A 22,990-nucleotide genomic window follows, 5' to 3' on the forward strand; every position below is an offset into this window, starting at 1 on the left:
TTAAAGTGAATTTAAATTGCTGGAAGACATCAGGCAGATCAGGACAGCTCAGAAAGTCAAAACGGCATAACAAATGAATTTCAGAGCGTATCCATTTGGGGGATTTTAAATATTTCATATACTGTATGTTCTATCTAGCTCAGACAAGATGATCTCATTGATTTTCCAAGGGCAAGTTATGTAGTTCTGTCCTTGAGCTGTTGTTCTTAACGTTACGTTTCAGGAAGAGCAGCTGCTGCTATTGCAAATACCAAATACCTTGACAAGAGGACATATGTACTGTGTAGAAACTACATAAAGCTGTTTAATTGTGGACTCAAGTGAAACATTACTAGGATAGGATTCATTTTTTTCTGTGTGGCCTTCAGTACTATGTCCTGAAAACAGTATTTACCACAAGGGGCAAATAACAACAGACTAATAATGCTTTCACATAGTATTTTTCGGTATTTAGGCTGTAAAATAAAATTGGCCAATGTTTATATGACCCTCTTTACAAACCATTTTTTTTTTTACCACATTCTTGCTTGCATAGCCTTTTACACCTCAGGGCTCCCGAGTGGCACAGCGGTCTAAGGCACTGCATCTCAGTGCTAGAGGCGTCACTACAGACCCTGGTTCAGCGGTCTAAGGCACTGCATCTCAGTGCTAGAGGCGTCACTACAGACCCTGGTTCAGCGGTCTAAGGCACTGCATCTCAGTGCTAGAGGCGTCACTACAGACCCTGGTTCAGCGGTCTAAGGTACTGTATCTCAGTGCTAGAGGCGTCACTACAGACCCTGGTTTCGAATCCAGGCTGTATCACATCCGGCTGTGATTGGGAGTCCCATATGGCGGTGCACAGTTCTCTGGGTTTGATCGGTATAGGCCGTCATTGTAAATAAAAATGTGTTCTTAACTGACTTGCCTCGGGGACGAGTGGTTGTAGTGCTGTTTAGATGTGGGTGGGCTTCTGTTTGAATAAATCCATTGAATATACACCATCAAAATAAACGTATTATTAAGTCATTTATTATAAGACTAAATGTATTTTCAAAAGAATAGAATAGCATATTTGGAGTTTAATTAGGCCTATGCCCTGGGTCTGGAATATAACAGAATAAAATACAATGAAATATTTTTCCCACATAACTTGTGTCAAGGGAACGTGTAGAACCGCTATCATATAAAGAAAGTGATATTTTGAAACAGAGCCCAATCCCATGCTTTTTTTATCCACGTTTAATCTCTTTCCTAGCCACATCACACATTGTTTGAGAGCAGGCATACCTTCATCATGATACCCATAGAAAATAATAGCAATCCTATTTGCAAAAGCATGTGAGTCTCGTTCATACTTCACAACCTCCGCAGACTTTGAGTTGTCTATACCGTATACGATTGAGCAAAATAATAGGCCTCCACTTGAGTTAGGCTACATTATAGCATGCTAAATGTTTCTGATTGGTGATTTAGGCTACATTATAGCATGCTAAACGTTTCTGATCAGTGATTTAGGCTACATTATAGCATGCTAAACGTTTCTGATCAGTGATTTAGGCTACATTATAGCATGCTAAACGTTTCTGATCAGTGATTTAGGCTACATTATAGCATGCTAAACGTTTCTGATCAGTGATTTATGCTACATTATAGCATGCTAAATGTTTCTGATCAGTGATTTAGGCTTCATTATAGCATGCTAAACGTTTCTGATCAGTGAGTTAGGCTACATTATAGCATGCTAAATGTTTCTGATCAGTGAGTTAGGCTACATTATAGCATGCTAAACGTTTCTGATCAGTGATTTAGGCTTCATTATAGCATGCTAAATGTTTCTGATCAGTGATTTAGGCTACATTATAGCATGCTAAACGTTTCTGATCAGTGATTTAGGCTTCATTATAGCATGCTAAACGTTTCTGATCAGTGATTTAGGCTACATTATAGCATGCTAAATGTTTCTGATCAGTGATTTAGGCTACATTATAGCATGCTAAATGTTTCTGACCAGTGAGTTAGGCTACATTATAGCATGCTAAATGTTTCTGATCACTGATTTAGGCTATATTATAGCATGCTAAACGTTTCTGATCAGTGATTTAGGCTTCATTATAGCATGCTAAATGTTTCTGATCAGTGATTTAGGCTACATTATAGCATACTAAACGTTTCTGATCAGTGATTTAGGCTACATTATAGCATGCTAAATGTTTCTGATCAGTGATTTAGGCTACATTATAGCATGCTAAATGTTTCTGATCAGTGATAGATGAAACCAATTGACCAAATAGCCACTACAGATGGAGATTCAGTTATCAGACAAGTCAGTGAAGTCACAGTCGTTTGGTCGGGTGTAGGTCTTAGGCTACTAAACGACTGTGACTGAGGAATGAAATAATCCACTTGTTAAACAACATAACGTTGCAAAATGTTCTGATCAATGAACCAACTAGACAAGATGATAAAGAACAGCACTCACCTCAACTTAGCTAACATTTCCCCAGCCTAATTGTAGCCTAATCAATATCCAATCTGAAATGTATCGATTCATCAAGACGAGTCTCAAAACAGAGCGATGGCGCTGTCCCGATCAAAACAGCGCTGAAATTATCATCTAGTTCAGGGTTTCCCAAACTTTGGTTTTTGCCCCAGTACTACACCGCTGATTAAAATTATCAAAGGTTCATGATTAGTTGATTATTTGAATCAAAACGTGCACCCAGGACCGAGTTTGGGAAACGCTGATCTAGTTGAACACATGCGGGTAGGCTAGTGCTTCAAATCTCTTACAAGGACTAGATGACTTTGGGAGTTTCATTAATTAGTAAGCCAACAATTCCCACAGTTATTCTTTATGGATCCAAAACAGGGTATGCTTAGTGGTGTGCTATACGAAAAAGAGATGGGCAAGGTGACATGCCTTGCAAAAGTTAAGAACAGACCGGAGGATGGTTAACGGGCGTTGCCTAGCAACCCTCAAAAGTTTAAGAGCCTAGTGCGCGCCAAAGCCACCTCATCATTACGGCCGCGTTTCATACTAGGGCCGTAGGCAGAACTGTACCGAAATGATTACTCGGTAGTTAGGTAGGAAATACAATTTTGGCTTTGATACCAGCTATAACTTCAGATATGAAGAAAAGGAGGAAAAAAAATGATCCGAATAAACGTGTTAGTAAAGGAAAGGGATATAGGTAAGTCGGAGAATGGCTTAACAGATAAATACATGTTATTTCCCACATCTCCACAAGATCAATCAACAATTATATTTCCTAATGAAGGCGAATTCCTGACAACATCAAATAAGCCTAATCTCCAATAAGATTACAACCCTGATGTTATCGGTTCAGATAAGGGCTAAACCAGGGGCGTAACTTTGGTTTTAGAAGTGGTGGGGACGTAAAAAATATTATTGTACACTCCAAACAGCCTACCCGAGGCACATTCCAATGACAATGACAAAAAAATGCAATTTCAGAATCGGGGGGGGACATGTCCACCCCATCCACAGTGAAAGTTGCACCCCTGGGCTAAACTAATAAGGAACAAGTGTTTAAATCCAAATTGAAATGCAGCCACTTTCGTTACAGCCTCAGTGGAATATGCATTGGAACCACACATGGCCTAACAGCTGGTAATGGGGTTGTAGATAAAGCAACAACACATGACCTAACAGCTGGTAATGGGGTTGTAGATAAAGCAACAACACATGACCTAACAGCTGGTAATGGGGTTGTAGATAAAGCAAAAACACATGACCTAACAGCTGGTAATGGGGTTGTAGATAAAGCAACAACACATGACCTAACAGCTGGTAATGGGGTTGTAGATAAAGCAACAACACATGACCTAACAGCTGGTAATGGGGTTGTAGATAAAGCAACAACACATGACCTAACAGCTGGTAATGGGGTTGTAGATAAAGCAACAACACATGGCCTAACAGCTGGTAATGGGGTTGTAGATAAAGCAACAACACATGACCTAACAGCTGGTAATGGGGTTGTAGATAAAGCAACAACACATGACCTAACAGCTGGTAATGGGGTTGTAGATAAAGCAACAACACATGACCTAACAGCTGGTAATGGGGTTGTAGATAAAGCAACAACACATGACCTAACAGCTGGTAATGGGGTTGTAGATAAAGCAACAACACATGACCTAACAGCTGGTAATGGGGTTGTAGATAAAGCAACAACACATGACCTAACATCTGGTAATGGGGTTGTAGATAAAGCAACAACACATGACCTAACAGCTGGTAATGGGGTTGTAGATAAAGCAACAACACATGACCTAACAGCTGGTAATGGGGTTGTAGATAAAGCAACAACACATGACCTAACAGCTGGTAATGGGGTTGTAGATAAAATGTTGAGTCAACACCTGCTACCAAATATCCAGCTAGCTAGGTTGCAATGGAGCCCGCTTCGCCTGGAATAGCTAACGGACGTTTCCAGCGCTGTAGAAGTTGTGTTTATTAAGCTCTTATCGGGGACAATATTAACAATCCAGAGTTCCAATGCGGCAATTGTTTGCTTGCGGAGGATTACAGCAATGAGGTGGCGATCCTTACCAAGCAAATATCAATCTGGCACCAATTTACGGGGAAAACGCAAATTGGAACATTCTCATTCTCAACTCCTGTGGCTGGACGCCGCTCGGGCCTGATGGATGTATCCCCGCCTTGTCATCTGTCCCTATCTGAATGGCTTCCTGGAACTAGTTCCCCATCTGTCCCTATCTGAATGGCCTGTGTTACCTGGAACTAGTTCCCCATCTGTCCCTATCTGAATGGCCTGTGCTACCTGGAACTAGTTCCCCATCTGTCCCTATCTGAATGGCCTGTGTTACCTGGAACTAGTTCCCTATCTGTCCCTATCTGAATGGCCTGTGCTACCTGGAACTAGTTCCCCATCTGTCCCTATCTGAATGGCTTCCTGGAACTAGTTCCCCATCTGTCCCTATCTGAATGGCCTGTGTTACCTGGAACTAGTTCCCCATCTGTCCCTATCTGAATGGCTTCCTGGAACTAGTTCCCCATCTGTCCCTATCTGAATGGCCTGTGCTACCTGGAACTAGTTCCCCATCTGTCCCTATCTGAATGGCCTGTGTTACCTGGAACTAGTTCCCCATCTGTCCCTATCTGAATGGCCTGTGTTACCTGGAACTAGTTCCCCATCTGTCCCTATCTGAATGGCCTGTGTTACCTGGAACTAGTTCCCCATCTGTCCCTATCTGAATGGCCTGTGCTACCTGGAACTAGTTCCCCATCTGTCCCTATCTGAATGGCCTGTGTTACCTGGAACTAGTTCCCCATCTGAATGGCCTGTGTTACCTGGAACTAGTTCCACATCTGTCCCTATTTGAATGGCCTGTGCTTCCTGGAACTTGCCTGCCGAGGTAGTTGTCTCCATCTGTTCACCTCCTCCATCTTGTAGTGGAGTAGACGGAGAACAGCAACAGGATTGTTCCAATCAGCGCTGGTCCCATTTCCCCTCTCTCTGGATCTGATGGGGCACTGCCTGCTGTGGGATGTCTGGACCTATCGCCAGGAGCAGTGGGCGTATGCTATCCTGCTTCTCGTGGACCCGTGAAAGGTTCATCGAATTGTGTGAGGGGTAGGAATGGGCGGATTTCTCCATCCCTTTCTCCGACCGTTGTATTGGGCAGTTCAATGGAGAGATCTCAGTCACTCAGTCTCTCAGTCCCTGGAGCAAAAACGTTGTGCTATCCAGGAGCACGAGTACAGGCCATCAATAAGCTGCTCCCAAACATTATAAACCAGCATCAGGAAATTGAGTCTATCATAGTTCATGTGGGATTCAATGACATTATGAAGGGCAGCTCAGAACAGCTGAAGATGGATTTTAAAGAACTGATTGGGTCACTAATTGACTTTAATTGACCTCTGTCCGCACCTAAATCATGGCATTGAACGGTTCAGCAGTCTTTTAGCCCTCCATAACAGGCTACCAGACTATTGCAGCTCTGTGGATGTAACATTTATTGACAATTTTGATACCTTCTGGAAACAAAGCTATTTTCTAGGGGTATTTGGTATTTTATTAGGATCCCCATTAGCTGTTGCAAAAGCAGCAGCTACTCTTCCTGTGGTCCACACACACAACATGAAACATGACGTAATACAGAACATTAATCGACAAGAACAGCTCAAGGACAAACTACATCAATTTAAAAGAAGGCACACGTAGCCTACATATCAATAGATACAGACAAACTATCTAGGTCAACAAGGGGAGAGGCGTTGTGCTGTGATGTGCTGCTTTATCTGTTTTTTGAAATCAGGTTTGCTGTTTATTTGAGCTACATGAGATGGAAGGAAGTTCCATGCAATAATGTCTCTATATAATATTGTACATGTTCTTGAATTTGTTCTGGATTTGGGGACAGTGAAAAGGCCACTGGTGGCTTGTCTGGTGGGATAAGTGTGTCTGTCAGAGCTGTGTCTAAGATGACTATGCAAACAATTTGGGATTTTCAACACATTGTTTATTATAAAATAACACTCAATTCTTAGCCAAGAGAGACTGGCATGCATAGTATTTATATCAGCCCTCTGATTACAATGAAGAGCAAGACGTGCCACTCTGTTCTGGGCCTGCTGCAGTTTAACTAGGTCTTTCTTTTCAGCACTCGACCACACGACTGGACAATAATCAAGATAATACAAGAGTCTGCAGGACTTTTTGGAGTATGGTGTCAAAAAAGCAGAGCATCTCTTTATTATGGACAGGCCTCTCCCCATCTTTACAACTATTTCATCTATATGTTTTGACCATGACAGTTTACAATCTAAGGTTACACCAAGTAATTTAGTCTCCTCAACTTGTTCAACAGCCACACTATTCATTACCAGATTCAGCTGAGGTCTAGAACCTAAGGAATGTTTTGTACCAAATACAACGCTCTTAGTTTTAGAGATGTTCAGGACCAGTTTATTACTGGCCACCCATTCCAAACCAGACTGCAACCATTTGTTAAGGGTTTCAGTGATTTCATTAGATGTGGTTGCTGATGCGAAAATGGTTGAATCATCAGAATTCATGAACACACATGCTTTGTTTAATGCAAGTGGCAGGTCATTGGTAACAATAGAAAAGAGTAGAGGGCCTAGAGAGCTGCCCTGCGGTACACCACACTTTACATGTTTAACATTAGAGAAGCTTCCATTAAAGAAAACCCTTTGAGTTCTATTAGATAGATAGTTCTGAATCCACGATATGGCAGAGGTTGAAAAGCCATAACACATAAGTTTTCTCCACAACAGGTTACGGTCAATAATATCAAAGGCTGCCCTGAAATCTAACAGTACAGCTCCCACAATCTTCTTATTATCGATTTCTTTCAACCAATCATCAGTCATTTGTGTCAGTGCAGTACATGTTGAGTCCTCTTCTCTATAAGCATGCTGAAAGTCTTTTGTTAATTTGTTTACAGAGAAATAGCATTGTATTTGGTCAAACACAATTTCTCCAACAGTTTGCTAAGAGCTGGCAGCAAGCTGATAGGTCTGCTGTTAGAACCAGTACAATTCGCTTTACCACTCTTGGGTAGCAGAATTACTTTGGCTTCCCTCCAGACCTGAGGACAAACACCTTCCTCTAGGCTCAGATAAAATATATGACAGATAGGAGTGGCTATAGAGTCAGATACCATCCTCAGTAGCTTTCCATCTAAGTTGTCAGGAGATTTGTTATTATTGATCAATAACAATCATTTTTCCACCTCTCCCACACTAACTACAAAATTCATACTTCCTTTTCTTTCATTATTCGTTTTTTTATGCAGGAGTACGATGGCTCATTGTTAGTTTTTGGCATTTCCTACCTAAGTTTGCCCACTTTGCCAATGAAGTAACGATTCAAATAATTGGCAACATCAAATGGTTTTGTGATGAATAAGCCATCTGATTCGATGAAAGATGGAGTAGAATTTGTCTTTCTTTCATTTAAAGTAACCCAACGTTTATTTCCATCATTCTTTATATCAATGATATCTTGGCTTCATAATACAGTTTTTTCTTGTTTTTGTTAAGTTTAGTCACATCATTTCTCAATTTGCAGTAAGTCAGCCAGTCAGATGTACAGCCAGACTTATTAGCCGCTCCTTTTGCCCCATCTCTTTCAACCATACAGTTTTTCAATTCCTCATCAATCCATGGAGACTTAACAGTTCAAACAGTCAGTTTCTTAACTGGTGATTGTTAATCAATAATTGGAAGAAGCAATTTCCGAAATACATCAAGTGCATCTGGATGCTCCTCATTAATCAGACCACATCAGTCAGATGTACAGTTGAAGTCGGAAGTTTACTAACACCTTAGCCTAATACATTTAAACTCAGTTTTTCACAATTCCTGACATTTAATCCTAGTAAAAATTCCCTGTCTTAGGTCAGTTAGGATGACCACTTTATTATAAGAATGTGAAGTGTGTCACGTCCTGACCCTAGTAAGATGTCATTTTCTATAGTTGTGTAGGGCAAGGCGTGACAGGGGGTGTTTTTGGGCTGATATATGTTTTCTAGTTCTATGTTTAAATTCTAGTTTTCTATTTCTATGATGGATTGTTTGGGGTTGATCTCTAATTGGAGACAGCTGATCCTCATTTGCCTCTGATTAGAGATCATATCGAAGTAGGGGTTTTTCTCATTGTGGTGTCATGACGTTGGCCTTTTACCTTTTACCACTTCCCCTCTCTGAATCTACTGAAGGACTTGAATAGCCTGTGTTAAATATAGAGAGTCTGGGAACATCAAACAAATGGGGAAAGGTACCACATATTTTGTTAACCTGTTTAGGATAGGGGGCAGTATTGACACGGCTGGATAAAAAACATACCCGATTTAATCTGGTTACCACTCCTACCCAGTAACTAGAATATGCATATACTTATTACATATGGATAGAAAACACCCTACATTTTCTAAAACTGTTTGAATGGTGTCTGAGTATAACAGAACTCAAATGGCAGGTCAAAACCTGAGAGATTCCTTTACAGGAAGTGGCCTGTCTGACCATTTCTTGAACTTCTTTTCCATCTCTATCATTTACTAAGGATCTCTGCTCTAACGTGACACTTCCCACGTCGTCCATAGGCGCTCAGAGCCCGGGAAAAAACAGAATGTCGTCATTCCAGCCCCAGGCTGAAACACATTATCGCCTTTCTCAAGTGGCCGATCAAGGGACACTGGGCTTATGCTCGTGACCCCGACCGCCCCCGCCTTTGGGATTTTTTCCTCTGTTTGCCGAAAAGGAGATTCCCTGTCGGAATATTATCGCTTTTCTACGAGAAAAATGTCGTAAAAATTGATTTTAAACAGCGGTTGACATGCTTCGAAGTACGGTAATGGAATACTTAGAATTTTATTGTCACGAATTGCGCCATGCGCGCAACACTTCTTTACTATTTCGGATAGTGTCTGGAACGCACGAACAAAACGCCGCTATTCGGATATAACGATGGATTATTTTGGACCAAACCAACATTTGTTATTGAAGTAGCAGTCCTGGGTGTGCATTCTGACGAAGACAACAAAAGGTAATCAAACTTTTATAATAGTAAATATGATTATGGTGAGTGCTAAACTTGCCGGGTGTCTAAATAGCGAGCCCGTGATGCCTGGGCTATGTACTTAGAATATTGCAAAATGTGCTTTCACCAAAAAGCTATTTTAAAATCGGACATATCGAGTGCATAGAGGAGGTCTGTATCTATAATTCTTAAAATAATTGTTATGCTTTTTGTGAACGTTTATCGTGAGTAATTTAGTAAAATGTTAGCGAATTCCCCGGAAGTTTGCGGGGGTATGCTAGTTCTGAACGTCACATGCTAATGTAAAAGCTGGTTTTTGATATAAATATGAACTTGATTGAACAAAACATGCATGTATTGTATAACATAATGTCCTAGGGTTGTCATCTGATGAAGATCATCAAAGGTGAGTGCTGCATTTAGCTGTCTTCTGGGTTTTGGTGACATTATATGCTGGCTTGAAAAATGGGTGTCTGATTATTTCTGGCTTGGTACTCTGCTGACATAATCTAATGTTTTGCTTTCGTTGTAAAGCCTTTTTGAAATCGGACAGTGTGGTTAGATTAACGAGAGTCTTGTCTTTAAATGGCTGTAAAATAGTCATATGTTTGAGAAATTGAAGTAATAGGATTTTTAAGGTTTTGAAAATCGCGCCACAGGCTGGCAGTGGCTGATACGTAGGTGGGACGAATTCGTCCCGCCTAGCCTAGAGAGGTTAATAAAACCAGTTGGAAATATGCTTGGGAACGTAATGAGTATGGATGTCAGTTCGGTTGTCATCTGAGACATTATGACTGATGACAGGACGACATAAACTGTATCTGAGAAAGTATACGCCCTCTAGTTATCAGAGTCACATGGAATTGTTATGCAATTCAAATGTTTGATATTTAAAATGTTTGTTAGGAGATGAAATGTAATTTTAGCTTCCGAATGAGAGATTTGGGTTTTCATAAGGAAAGTGCCCTGCTCGATCAGTGGCCCAACCCTGTGAAGAGACAGGGGTTATAAACGATGAAACAACTCCCTCCCCCTCTCCACTATATAATCCTTTGACGAAAAGATAACCACGTTGTTCCAGTACGGGAGGTCTGCAGCCTCTACGTTAGAAGGACACACATGTCAAGTACAGAACTAAGCCAACCTCGGCGTGAGCTCTGGTATGAACTGGTATGAACTTTGAGCTCATTCACTACTGAAGTGCTACTTCCTAGCCGTTGAGTTAGCAGCGGCCGCTGCTAACGTGGGTTAGGAAAGGACGGACGACGGATCCAGTCTAACAACCAGACGAAGATACCACCACGTATCCAATGGACCACCATTGACATTCTTCCGAAAACAGGGAGATCTGTTGGCCAACCCGGCCAGCATCTACGACCAATCTACCGAAGCGCAGCTCAGAGTAAATATTTATTGCATTTTCCTTTTCCAAATGGGCGGTAATTTAGAATGCATAAGATAATGTATTTACGATAGCATAGCTGCTGTTTCTGTGTTCCTAAATCTTCCCGCTCTTTCATTCAAGCCCAATCCCCTTTCCTTTGTGTAACTAGCTTTCATACAGGTTCCGTCCACCAGGACGTTTTCTGTATGACATCATTGTATTCTGTGTATTTGTAATTCTGTGTGATTAGTTAGGTATTTAGTAAATAAATAATTAAAACCAATTTTACAGTGCCTTCTCCACTTGTTAGCAGAGTATACTCTGCTTCCTAAGAATTTAACATTGTTCAATGATCCGAAAAGCGTCTGAACAGACATTTTTGGCACCCCCTGTGTGGACTCTAAAACTAGGTTGTTTGGGTAATTTCGATAACACATATTGGAGCCCCCGTGCGAGGAATCTAAAATAGGATGAAGCTTTCATTTTGATTCAGCATATATAAAATGGAAAAGCAGATTACATAATATACCAAGTTGATTATATACATTATGGGAATTGTAGACTGGAATTATTGGTGCGTGTGTGCTCTGGAGAATCGCCTCCGTGTTGTGCTCTGACGTAGTCAGTGGGTAGCATAAACTATACATGTATGTATGATGGCTGATAAAGCTATCTGAGTATTTCTGCCTCTCGCGTTTCAGACGCGTGTTGGCTAGGTCATTATTAATTTCTCGAGCGAGGACAAAGAGCCAGCCGATTGAAATTTAGGAGAGATTAGCTTGACCAGCGATAAGTATCTCTCTGTCTCTCGCGTTTCGATGCGAGTAGACCACGGTGCAATTCGTTGTTTCCCGCGAGTTCCGGGTAAAACATCGTCAAATATCACCGAAAAGGGTTTGAACATAATACGTTATAAGTAAAACCTTTCCCTTGCCAAGGGAATCCTATGTTGAGCATTTTTCAGGCATAAAGTAGCATTAGCTTGCTTCGAGATGCTAAGCTAAAAAAAAAAGGGAAAAACAGCCATTTTGTTTTGTGCCACATTGTAAGTCATCCGACTTGCGGAACGAAAGTCCTGCCCTGGGTACTTCCGTTTGATTTCAGCGTGTGCCAGCAGGGACCTTTGAAGAGTCACCAGTACTTTCCTTCCAGAATAATTAGTCAGGTGACACTCAAGTCGTTACTCGTGATATCCAGACGGATATCGATGTCTTATTCAATTGAACTAAGAAGTGAAATTGCCAGATTTACATTCTCAAGTTTAAATAATATCCAAATTGATGAGTTTTCTAAATGAGACATTGTAATCTTTTTCCACATTAACCTAGATGAATAAACCTCTCAGGTTAATTCAAGTTTAAATCCCAAATAGCCTATACAGGTTTGATTTATCATTAAAATTGATCAATCAGTAAAATTTGGTTTTTGCAAAACCCATTCAGTAATCCAGTACTGACAGAAGTCCCGCCCCCGCGGGAATCCCATGTGGCTTCGGCCCAAGGAAGAAGTGCACCATAGTGGGAAGTGCTCCCAACATTTAATCTACTGTTTACACTTATGATATCCAATCAATGGAGATTGTATGGATTATCATCTCATTCAATTTAATAAGTTAAATTGTTGAACATACCTTAATGTTCTTGCAATCAAATGAGACACTTTTAAACTTCCCATATTAACCTGGATGAAGCAACCTCTCAGGTTAATTCAAGTTTAATACCCAGATAGCCTACCCAGGTAGGATTAATCATTGGCATTGATTAATTAATTCAATTTGCTTTTGCAAATTCATTCACGTCCAACTTCCACATTACTGGTACAGTACTGATGGTTCGTCAACATCTATAAATAGATTAAACTTGTCTTTGCAGCTTCCAATGAATTCCAAACCCAATCATTGAAAAAATAATAGGAACATTTTTCCTCTAAATTTTTCTAATAATGTGCAAGCTACCAAAGGAGGTGGTCACCACTCCTCCGCTAATTAGTGAACCTCCACCCATAAAAGGATTGATCTCTGACCTCAGCAGTGATACCAACCCTAATTATGCCATTAGAAAAACAACAGCCGAAATTGCGAACGCTCTCCAAAATCAACCATCAAATACAGGCTTTGTGACTGTTCTCTCCACTTTAGCACTTATGTATCGCCATCAAAGGTTGGCATCGGTCCAATACCACAGTGCACAGCTGAAGCACGTGCAAGACATGGCTAACATGAGGGCACAGGTGGAGAGAACTGAGCAACTATTGACAAAAGCAGGAAATGAAAACATTCTGCTAGTCGAGGAACTGCGTTTGAAATCGGAACAATTAAAAGTAATTGCAAATACTTATGACGATGAACGAGCACAAACTCTCCAACAAAATCGTCATCTGCAGGAACAACTCGATTTAGCCAAAACTAAATGCGATGTAGTCCACGCCAAACTAGATAAATCTGTCGAGTTATCTACAAACAGGAACGCGCAATTTGATAACATGCAGGCAGTTTTGTTGAACGTTACTCAAGGTAACAATGTTCTACTCCAAATTCTGCAGACCAAAGACGATCAGTTGATGAACACAATGACAAAGTTGGATGACAAATCAGCAGAACTTATTGAAGTCGCTGACCAAATGAATGATGAGAGAACTCAGGTGATGAGGATGGAAATATTGATTTCTAAGCAAGCAAAGGAAATCTCATCACTGAATCTCTCGCTCCGTACTCGAGACCTCTATCTGCAAACCATGACAGATAAGTTTGAGACCGAAAGGAGCAGGTGTGACACTCACGTGTCCAAAATTGGTACTCTAAGCGCTCAAGTGGACTCTGCAATGCAGCAGAAGACCACCCTTAGGTACCATCTAGAGGAAGTCCAGAATGGTCACGCTCTACAGCATGACTACCCATCCAAGCAACCGGAGTCCGGTACTCAAAGGAGTGAAGACGATAGGTTTCAGACATTGCCTCCATCATGTGTCCCTCAGTCTTCTCCTCTTGGCCATTGAGTAATATGGAGCCTCTTGGCCAACAAAGCCAAAGCTTGGCTTCTCCTCTTGGCCTGTCGGCCCCAATTTCTCCACAGGATGAAGCCAACACTCTCCGCCCGCTTGGCGCGGAATACCTTGACAAACTCGTCAAGAATTTCCCCACCTTTGACCCCGTTCCAGGTCAGCCAAACGATACTGAGACGTTCCTAGCTGACATAGAGGACGCGTTGGGTGGCTACCCGAATGCTACGGGTTCTGACAGGGTTTACCTGTTGAAGCGAACGTCGAATAGACACGTGACGAGGTTCATTCGCCTACAACAGCAACACGTGCTAAATGACTACGCTAAACTTGCCACAGCTTTGAAATTAGAATTCAGTGGTTCTGCGACTCGCAAACATGATAGCTCACTGGCTAACACGGTCAAACAAGCTCGGAACGAACACCCACAAGCTTTCTATCATAGGCTTCGTTCAGCTTACTTTGGCCTACTCACGGAAACAGGAATGGAAGAGCTGTTACCATTCAAACAAATGTTTCTGTCGAACATGTATCCCACCTTCATTACCTACTTGGGCCCTGCAGCCCACGTTGGCTTGCCTATCTTACAACTCAGAGAGCTTGCAAGCACAGCTTTTGAGGCATCAAAAGTTCACAACGCTAAGAGCCCTGACCACTCAGTTTTGAAGTTTAACCAGGAGCACTCACTCCAGTTAGAGGGTGCATTATCAGGTATTGGAGCGTCGAGAGATGACGCACAACAACAGTTTCTACCTCGAAACCATGATTCCAATAACCTCCGCGGTCGAAATAACTGTAAAGTACGTAGCCATCAACATGACTACCGCTACAAACGACCCGTTCGCTACGTTCCTGCACCCAACCCACAAAAAGTGTCAGAGCACAAGGGTAACAAAGGGTTGAAGGACGATCAAATGTAGACCAATGTTCTCCAGAAGTCCCACTACGGGAAGAACTAAAGCGAGAACAATTTGAGAAAAGGGTAAAAGATAAGTCACAAGGACTAGACGGGGAATTACCGGACACCAGGTCCGCAGAAATTAACACCCATAACAAGGACGTTAAAGTTCAAATTTCTCCCGCTCTCATTCAAGACCCTATCCAGGGCCCGCTTGATCAAGAAACAAGCCCCCGGGCTTTGTCTGTAGACTCTGATACAAAAGTTGCGAAGAAAAAAGGTCAAACGCTTCGTTAAAGCCAAGCCCACTCAAAATCGGAAAAGTCAATCTGCTTCCACCTTGAACAGAAATGGCACATCACGTCGTTGCGAACGACCACTCCACTTTCTGGGGAATATGTCCACTAACCACGAATCTAAACGGCCATACCTGGAAACAGTCCTGGAGGACTGCTTAACTTGTCATGCGCTAATTGATTCGGGTGCGACAATATCACTCATCTCTCAAACATTGTTTGATGATCTCAAAAGGGCTTTGAAGCCAACTAAACGTTGGTTAAAAGTGGAACGATGCGACACTACACTTCGAGGGGTCACTCAGACTACCTCGCCTCTCACATTGAGAGTCATGCTGAAACTAGACGTCAAGGACGTATCGCTCGTTCACCCTGTGTATGTTACCAGCCTCGAAACTGTACCCCTGCTACTTGGAGCAGACTTGATGGATCGGTTACTCCCATTGATGGATTGGAAAACCAACCAGGTATGGTCACAGGCCACAGTGCTTTCTCCACTGACCACACTGTCTTCCCCTAACGCTAGCTGCAACGCAGTCCTTCACGAGGGGTATCTGTCGAAAGCACCCCTTTGGGAAAAGACGTTTAGAAACCTCTTGGTGAAGAATCCGATCCAAGGAGATATTACGATATCTCGACACATTCCATCAGCCAACCTGATTGACCATTCTTTTCATGATTTCGAGCCAGCTGTCTCTGTGAATAAGCAACGTCCCTCCTCCTTGCAGTAGTGCAATTTGATAGTTGAGATGAACTTCCCTTGCCCTTCGGACACTTCCGCAAGCACTGCGGCCGTCTCAGCAAGAAAAACATTGATGTGCAGAGTACACTCTGCTTCCGATGATACACCTTCTGCTTTGTTGGGGACTGTCACCCCTTACAATGACACTAATGGCGTCAGTCCAGCAACTGATCCGATGACTCCCACTGGTGAAACACTTTGCGATATCACAGACCGATATCCTCGTCTCAGTTTGCAGGTACTGAAGAGGTTGCCACACGCGGACGCGGTGGTGACTGACAGACCTCGACAGCCACTGAGGGTGTTGAAGCACAAACACCAGGATATTTGGTTGAAAGGTTACAGCCATTCTCATAATAACGCGGCCACTGACGACTCGTACATAGGGTTCGACCTTTTCGTTTGCGCCTCGGACACCAACACCATCCGCTGGTGGGGGGGTCCCGAGACACAAAGGGGGGGGAATAGTAGCCCAGACCCATGATGAGCCTCATCGAGGCCGGTGGGGGGGTCGAGACTACGGACAACACCGTACGAGGCCGCCAGAGCATAAATCAAATCTAGTTGTAAACTCCCCTATGAGAACAGTGAGGAGCAGACAGGCCCCTAGACGGGGAGTATCTTAGAACACGTCTAAGATAGTACTGAGGTGTACCACACTGGTCGTAAAGGAAGTCCAATGGACTTGTCCACCTCCAAAACAAATGGCAACAATAATCATTCCTTGCCATGTGTAGGTTCAACTACAATACAACTAGTAATATGCTCCAATCATGTGTTCCGGTAGATAATATTTCAGAATAAATCGGTAGGACAACTGGACCCCTTGAATACCAGTACCAATACCACAGTCAGTCCAGCAACACTCAGTAAGAGGATTAGTAACCTCACAAGTTAAATTGCTATTGATAATAGCGACATAGGAGTCACTCAGAGTGCAACACGGGGAAGGGAATCTCCATTGCACTCTTCCAATGGTTAACACATGCCACTAATAAATAGAACCCTCCGTTCAGGAGAAAATTATTAGAAGTCATGAACCATGATCACACCACGTACGACTGGTCTAATACTTAGAGTACTTCCGTCGTGAGGTTAGCTCCTCCGTGGACAACATAGCTATGAAATTGACTTCATACCTACTGCCACTACAATAGTGGAAGACACAGTGACTTTTAGAAAACTACTACAGACTCCCTTGACACCAATTCTGACTGACCTCCAGGCATTGACCTGAAAATTACCTGACTACGTCAGACTCATTCTGAACAAGTTGTAATCTGCCAGGATACTTGGTTTTCTTCCCTTGAAATGCGCGATTGTGTAAGCATAAACGCACATGCACAACGGAACATCCAATTAGGATTTATGCTAGGACCACTTAAGGGTCCAAGCAAAATACCAGCCTTAGTAAAGTTGAACATTTACTTCTAGGCCTTTGACTCTACAGCACTCACCAGTTTTCTAACCAGAAGTCCATAGGTCATCCTGTAGACTGCCCAAAACTAGTGCCTTACAGCTGTAGACTTATCATATAGTTGTCAACTTAGGATAGTACCCTAAGCGCCACCCCGCAAATTAGGAAAGCCCTAGATATGACATTAGACAATGCCATGATAGGGTCATTTTGCCAAGACCATGGACGTAGATAGAATACAGTCCAATTAGATGATTAAGGTGGCATAACTATATTTTGTTTTGTTTATGCTTTCATTCATTTTGTTTCATTTTCTTCAGCACATAGAAAGTGATAGAGCCATAAACAACTCCCCCATACAACCATCAGTTAGTGCCACAACGCCGCTCATTTGGGAGGAAATGTAATGATATATTTCATGAGTGTGTGTGCGTTGTTAACATCTGCCTAAGTTACTGCCCAGATATTCCAGTCTGGACGACCAGACGACGGGTCCGGAACGGCGATCCCAATCCGGACATCCGCTGCCGAGCCATGGAACGGACTTCTTCATTTGCAGAGACCCTACCCGGGTCGACCACCAGAGGGGGGACTGCAATAGCAACCACCAACTGGACATCTGCTGCCCAGCCTTGGAGCGGACTTCTTCATTTGCAGACACCCTACCCGGGTCGACCGCCAGATGGGGACCACAACGATGATCCACAACTAGGACAACCCACGTTCATTTTTATGTTGGGTTATAACATGCAGGTTAATCGCAAGATTGAACCCAACATGGGGGGACTGTCATGACGTTGGCCTGTGGGTAAGGTTTATGACCCCCCCCCATAAATACCTTTTACCACTTCCCCTCTCTGAATCTACTGAAGGACTTGAATAGCCTGTGTTAAATATAGAGAGTCTGGGAACATCAAACAAATGGGGAAAAATACCACATATTTTGTTAATAAAACCAGTTGGAAATATGCTTGGGAACGTAATGAGTATGTATGTCAGTTCGATTGTCATCTGAGACATTATGACTGATGACAGGACGACATAAACTGTATCTGAGAAAGTATACGCCCTCTAGTTATCAGAGTCACATGGAATTGTTATGCAATTGAAATGTTTGATATTGAAAATGTTTGTTAGGAGATGAAATGTAATTTTAGCTTCCGAATGAGAGATTTGGGTTTTCATAAGGAAAGTGCCCTGCTCGATCAGTGGCCCAACCCTGTGAAGAGACAGGGGTTATAAACGATGAAACACCTCCCTCCCCCTCTCCACTATATAATCCTTTGATGTGATGAAAAGATAACCACGTTGTTCCAGTACGGGAGGTCTGCAGCCTCTACGTTAGAAGGACACACATGTCAAGTACAGAACTAAGCCAACCTCGGCATGAGCTCTGGTATGAACTGGTATGAACTTTGAGCTTATTCACTACAGAAGTGCTACTTCCTAGCCGTTGAGTTAGCAGCGGCCGCTGCTAACGTGGGTTAGGAAAGGACAGACGACGGATCCAGTCTAACAACCAGACGAAGATACCACCACGTATCCAATGGACCACCATTGACATTCTTCCGAAAACAGGGAGATCTGTTGGCCAACCCGGCCAGCATCTACGACCAATCTACCGAAGCGCAGCTCAGAGTAAATATTTATTGCATTTTCCTTTTCCAAATGGGCGGTAATTTAGAATGCATAAGATAATGTATTTACGATAGCATAGCTGCTGTTTCCGTGTTCCTAAATCTTCCCGCTCTTTCATTCAAGCCCAACCCCCTTTCCTTTGTGTAACTAGCTTTCATACAGGTTCCGTCCACCAGGACGTTTTCTGTATGACATCATTGTATTCTGTGTATTTGTAATTCTGTGTGATTAGTTAGGTATTTAGTAAATAAATAATTAAACCCAATTTTGTATTGCTGATTCAACTTGTTAGCCAGGGTTCGTGAAGATAGCCAAGAATTTACAACTTTCATTATGAGACTGAAAATAAGACAAGGGTTAATATTGACTGCTATCGAGGTAAAATATTACAAAGTATTTTAAGAGTTTATTCGGAAGATAACAGCTCTATAAACGTTCTTCCGTGGTGCCCCGACTTTCTAGTTAATTACATTTACATGATTAGCTTAATCAGGTAATATTAATTACAGAGAAATCATTTTATAAGTTAGCATGTCATATCACTTAATCCGGCATAGCCAAAGACACGACAGTGGTTTGTGGGTGATTGTCTTTTGAGTAGTGTGTTGTTCTCTCTGCGTCACGGTTTGTTGTTTTGGTATTTCAAGTTTTCTGTATTTGCATTCAGTTTCACTTTTAATAAATATGTGGAACTACAAAAACGCTGCATCTTGGTCCACTCCTTCTAACAACCGTGACAAAGTGTCAGAATAATAGCAGAGAAAATTATTTATTTCAGCTTTTCCCAGTGGGTCAGAAGTTTACATACACTCAATTAGTATTTGGAAGCATTGCCTTAAAATTGCCTTAATACCTTGACTTTGTTGACCTTAAGCCATTTTTCCACAACGTTGGAAGTATGCTTGGGGTCATTGTCTATTTGGAAGAGTCATTTGCGACTAAGCTTTAACTTTCTCACTGATGTCTTGAGATGTTGCTTCAGTATATCCACATCATTTCCTTCCTCATGATGCCATCTAGTTTGTGAAGTGCACCAGTCACTCCTGCAGCAAAGCACCCCCACAACATGATGCTGTCACCCCCATGCTTCACGGTTGGGATGGTGTTCTTCGGCTTGCAAGCATCCCCTTTTTCCTCCAAACATAACGATGCTCATTATGGCCAAACAGTTCAAATTTCTGTTTCATCAGACCAGAGGACATTTCTCCAAAAAGTACGATCTTTATCCCCATGTGCAGTTGCAAACCGTAGTCTGCTTTTTTATGGCGGTTTTGGAGCAGTGGCTTCTTCCATGCTGAGCGGCCTTTCAGGTTATGTCGATGTAGGACTCGTTTTACTGTGGATGTAGATACTATTGTACTGGTTTCCTCCAGCATCTTCATAAGGTCCTTTGCTGTTGTTCTGTGATTGATTTGCACTTTTCGCACCAAAGTACATTCATCTCTAGGAGACAGAACGCCTCTCCTTCCTGAGCGGTATGACGGCTGCATGGTCCCATGGTGTTTATACTTGCGTACTATTGTTTGTACAGATGAACACGGTATCTTCAGGCATTTGAAAATTGCTGCCAAGGATGAACCAGACTTGTGGAGGTCTACAAACTTTTTTCTGAGGTCTTGGCTGATTTCTTCTGATCTTCCCATGATGTCAAGCAAAGAGGCACTGAGTTTGAAGGTAGGCCTTGAAATACATCCACAGGTACACCTCCAATTGACTCAAATGATGTCAATTAGCCTATCAGAAGCTTCTAAAGCCATAACTTCATTTTTCTGGAATTTTCCAAGCTGTTTAAAGGCACAGTCAACTTAGTGTATGTAAACTTCTGAACCACTGGAATTGTGATACAGTGAATTCTAAGTGAAATAATCTGTCTGTAAACAATTGTTGGAAAAATTCCTTGTGTCTTGCACAAAGTAGATTTGCTAACCGACTTGCCAAGACTATAGTTTGTTAACAATACATTTGTGGAGTGGTTGAATAACAAGTTTTAATGACTTCAACCTAAGTGTATGTAAACTTCCGACTTCAACTGTAGATCAGTTGGTAGAGCATGGTGCTTGCAACGCCGGGGTTCGATTCACACGTGGGACCCGTATTAAAATGAGTTCCTCTGTCCAATGTGTGTGTTCCTTTGCCCATCTTAATGTTTTCTTTTTATTGGCCAGTCTGGCTTTTTCTTTGCAACTCTGCAAACTGTGCATCCCGGAGTCGCCTCTTTACTTTTGACGTTGAGACTGGTGTTTTGCGGGTACTATTTAATGAAGCTGTCAGTTGAGGACTTGCGAGGCGTCTGTTTCTCAAACTAGACACCCTAATGTTCTTGTCCTCTTGCTCAGTTGTGCACCGGGGCCTCCCACTCCTCGTTCTATTCTGGTTAGAGCCAGTTTGCGCTGTTCTGTGAAGGGAGTAGTACACAGCATTGTTCGAGATCTTCAGTTTCTTAGCATCGAATAGCCTTCATTTCTCAAAACAAGAATAGACTGACGAGTTTCAGAAGAAAGCACTTTGTTTCTGGCAATCTTGAGCCTGTAATTGAACCCACAAATTCTGATGCTCCAGATACTCAACTAGTCTAAAGATGGCCAGTTTTATTGCTTCTTTAATCAAAACAACAGTTTTCAGCTGTGTTAACATAATTGCAAAGGGGTTTTCTAAGGATCAATTAGCCGTTTAAAATGATAAACTTGATAATGGGCCTCTGTACACCTATATATATATATATATATATAGCTGCTTAAAACTCAGTTGTTTTGAGAAACAATAGGTAAAATCACACACATTTATAATAACCTTGGAACAAGCTCAACCAAAACAAAACTTCTCCAATATGGCAAAGTGCAGTCAAAATACAATGTGTGCCAGGGCTGTACACAAAACAAAACGAATTGACTGCACACCTTTGAAAGGCAATCAGCAACCAAGTTGTCCTTACCACGGTCATGTCTGATTTCAACTCATGCAATATAAGACTACAGCGAAGGAGTCGGCAGTTTGTGTAGTTCATCTTTTGCAGGAAAATGAGAGGGTTATAATTCTAACCAGAGGGGTAGAAACGATACATAAACGTCAAAGTGCTGAAGACCCAGTATCAAATCGAGTGTCTCCTTCTCGATAGTCTAGTACTGTTTTATATATGAAGCCAAATTCTTTGAAAAGTACCCCACAGGTTGCTCAAATTTGTTATTGTGTTTCTGTAGAAACCCAGCCACATGCTCCCACATCCCTGGCATCGGAGTACAAAGCAAATGAAAGACAGAAATTCATAGCAGCACCGGTGCAGAGATCAAAAGCCTCCTGACAGTTGGGGCTCCAACAGAAAATGACTTTCGTACTGGTCAAATCTATAAATGGCGCAACAACCTGGAAAAGTTCTTGCAGAAAGCCCAGTAGTAACCAGCAATTCCCAAGAATCGGTGCAGTTCTTAGCGTGAAGCACCGGAAGGTTGTTGATGGCCTTCCTGTTTGCCAAGACCGGTCAGACCTTCCCTTGCCCCACCATCTTCCCGAAATATTTCACTGTTGCTCAGACAATTTTTGCTCTTTTACAAGTTGGCAGCTGCGAAACGCTCGAACAGACTCCTAAAATTCTGGAGGAGTTCTGGCCACCAAATCGTCCAAATTTCCAGATCAAGTAGCATGATATACATGAGCCTTTGAAACGTTGCTCCGGCATTTTGTAACCCGAAGAGAAGACGAAGGAAAACAAACCATCAGGATTGACAAAAGCAGACAACTCGTTGGTGCGCTCAGTTAGAGGGACCTGCCAACATCCCTTCAGCAGATCAAACTTGCTAACATACGTAGCAGCGTCAACACAATCATCAACCCTGGGCAAAGGGTACGAGTCTGGCTTAGTAACGTCATTGAGTTTCTGAAAATCGTAACAAAACCGCAAAGACCCATCTGCCGTAGGTACTAATATACCAGGGAGAACTCCTCGGATTGTTGCTATGTCGTGCTCAAGAATGAACTCCACCTCACTGCAGAGTTTCTCTCTCTTTTCAGGATTCACTTCGATATGTATGTTGTTTGATTGGGGCAGAGTCCCCAACATCAATGTCATGCTCTAGTACATTTGT

At 42.3% G+C, this 22,990-nt stretch overlaps 1 protein-coding gene across 2 annotated transcripts in view; it reads right to left on the reverse strand.

Annotated features, from left to right (window-relative positions):
- Positions 1-22,990, reverse strand: part of cntn5 (contactin 5) — a 488,559-nt gene that overhangs the window by 126,317 nt on the left and 339,252 nt on the right. The window lies entirely within an intron of this gene.

The sequence above is a fragment of the Salmo salar genome, chromosome ssa20, assembly GCF_905237065.1.
Source record: "Salmo salar chromosome ssa20, Ssal_v3.1, whole genome shotgun sequence".
NCBI classification, from domain to species: domain Eukaryota; kingdom Metazoa; phylum Chordata; class Actinopteri; order Salmoniformes; family Salmonidae; genus Salmo; species Salmo salar.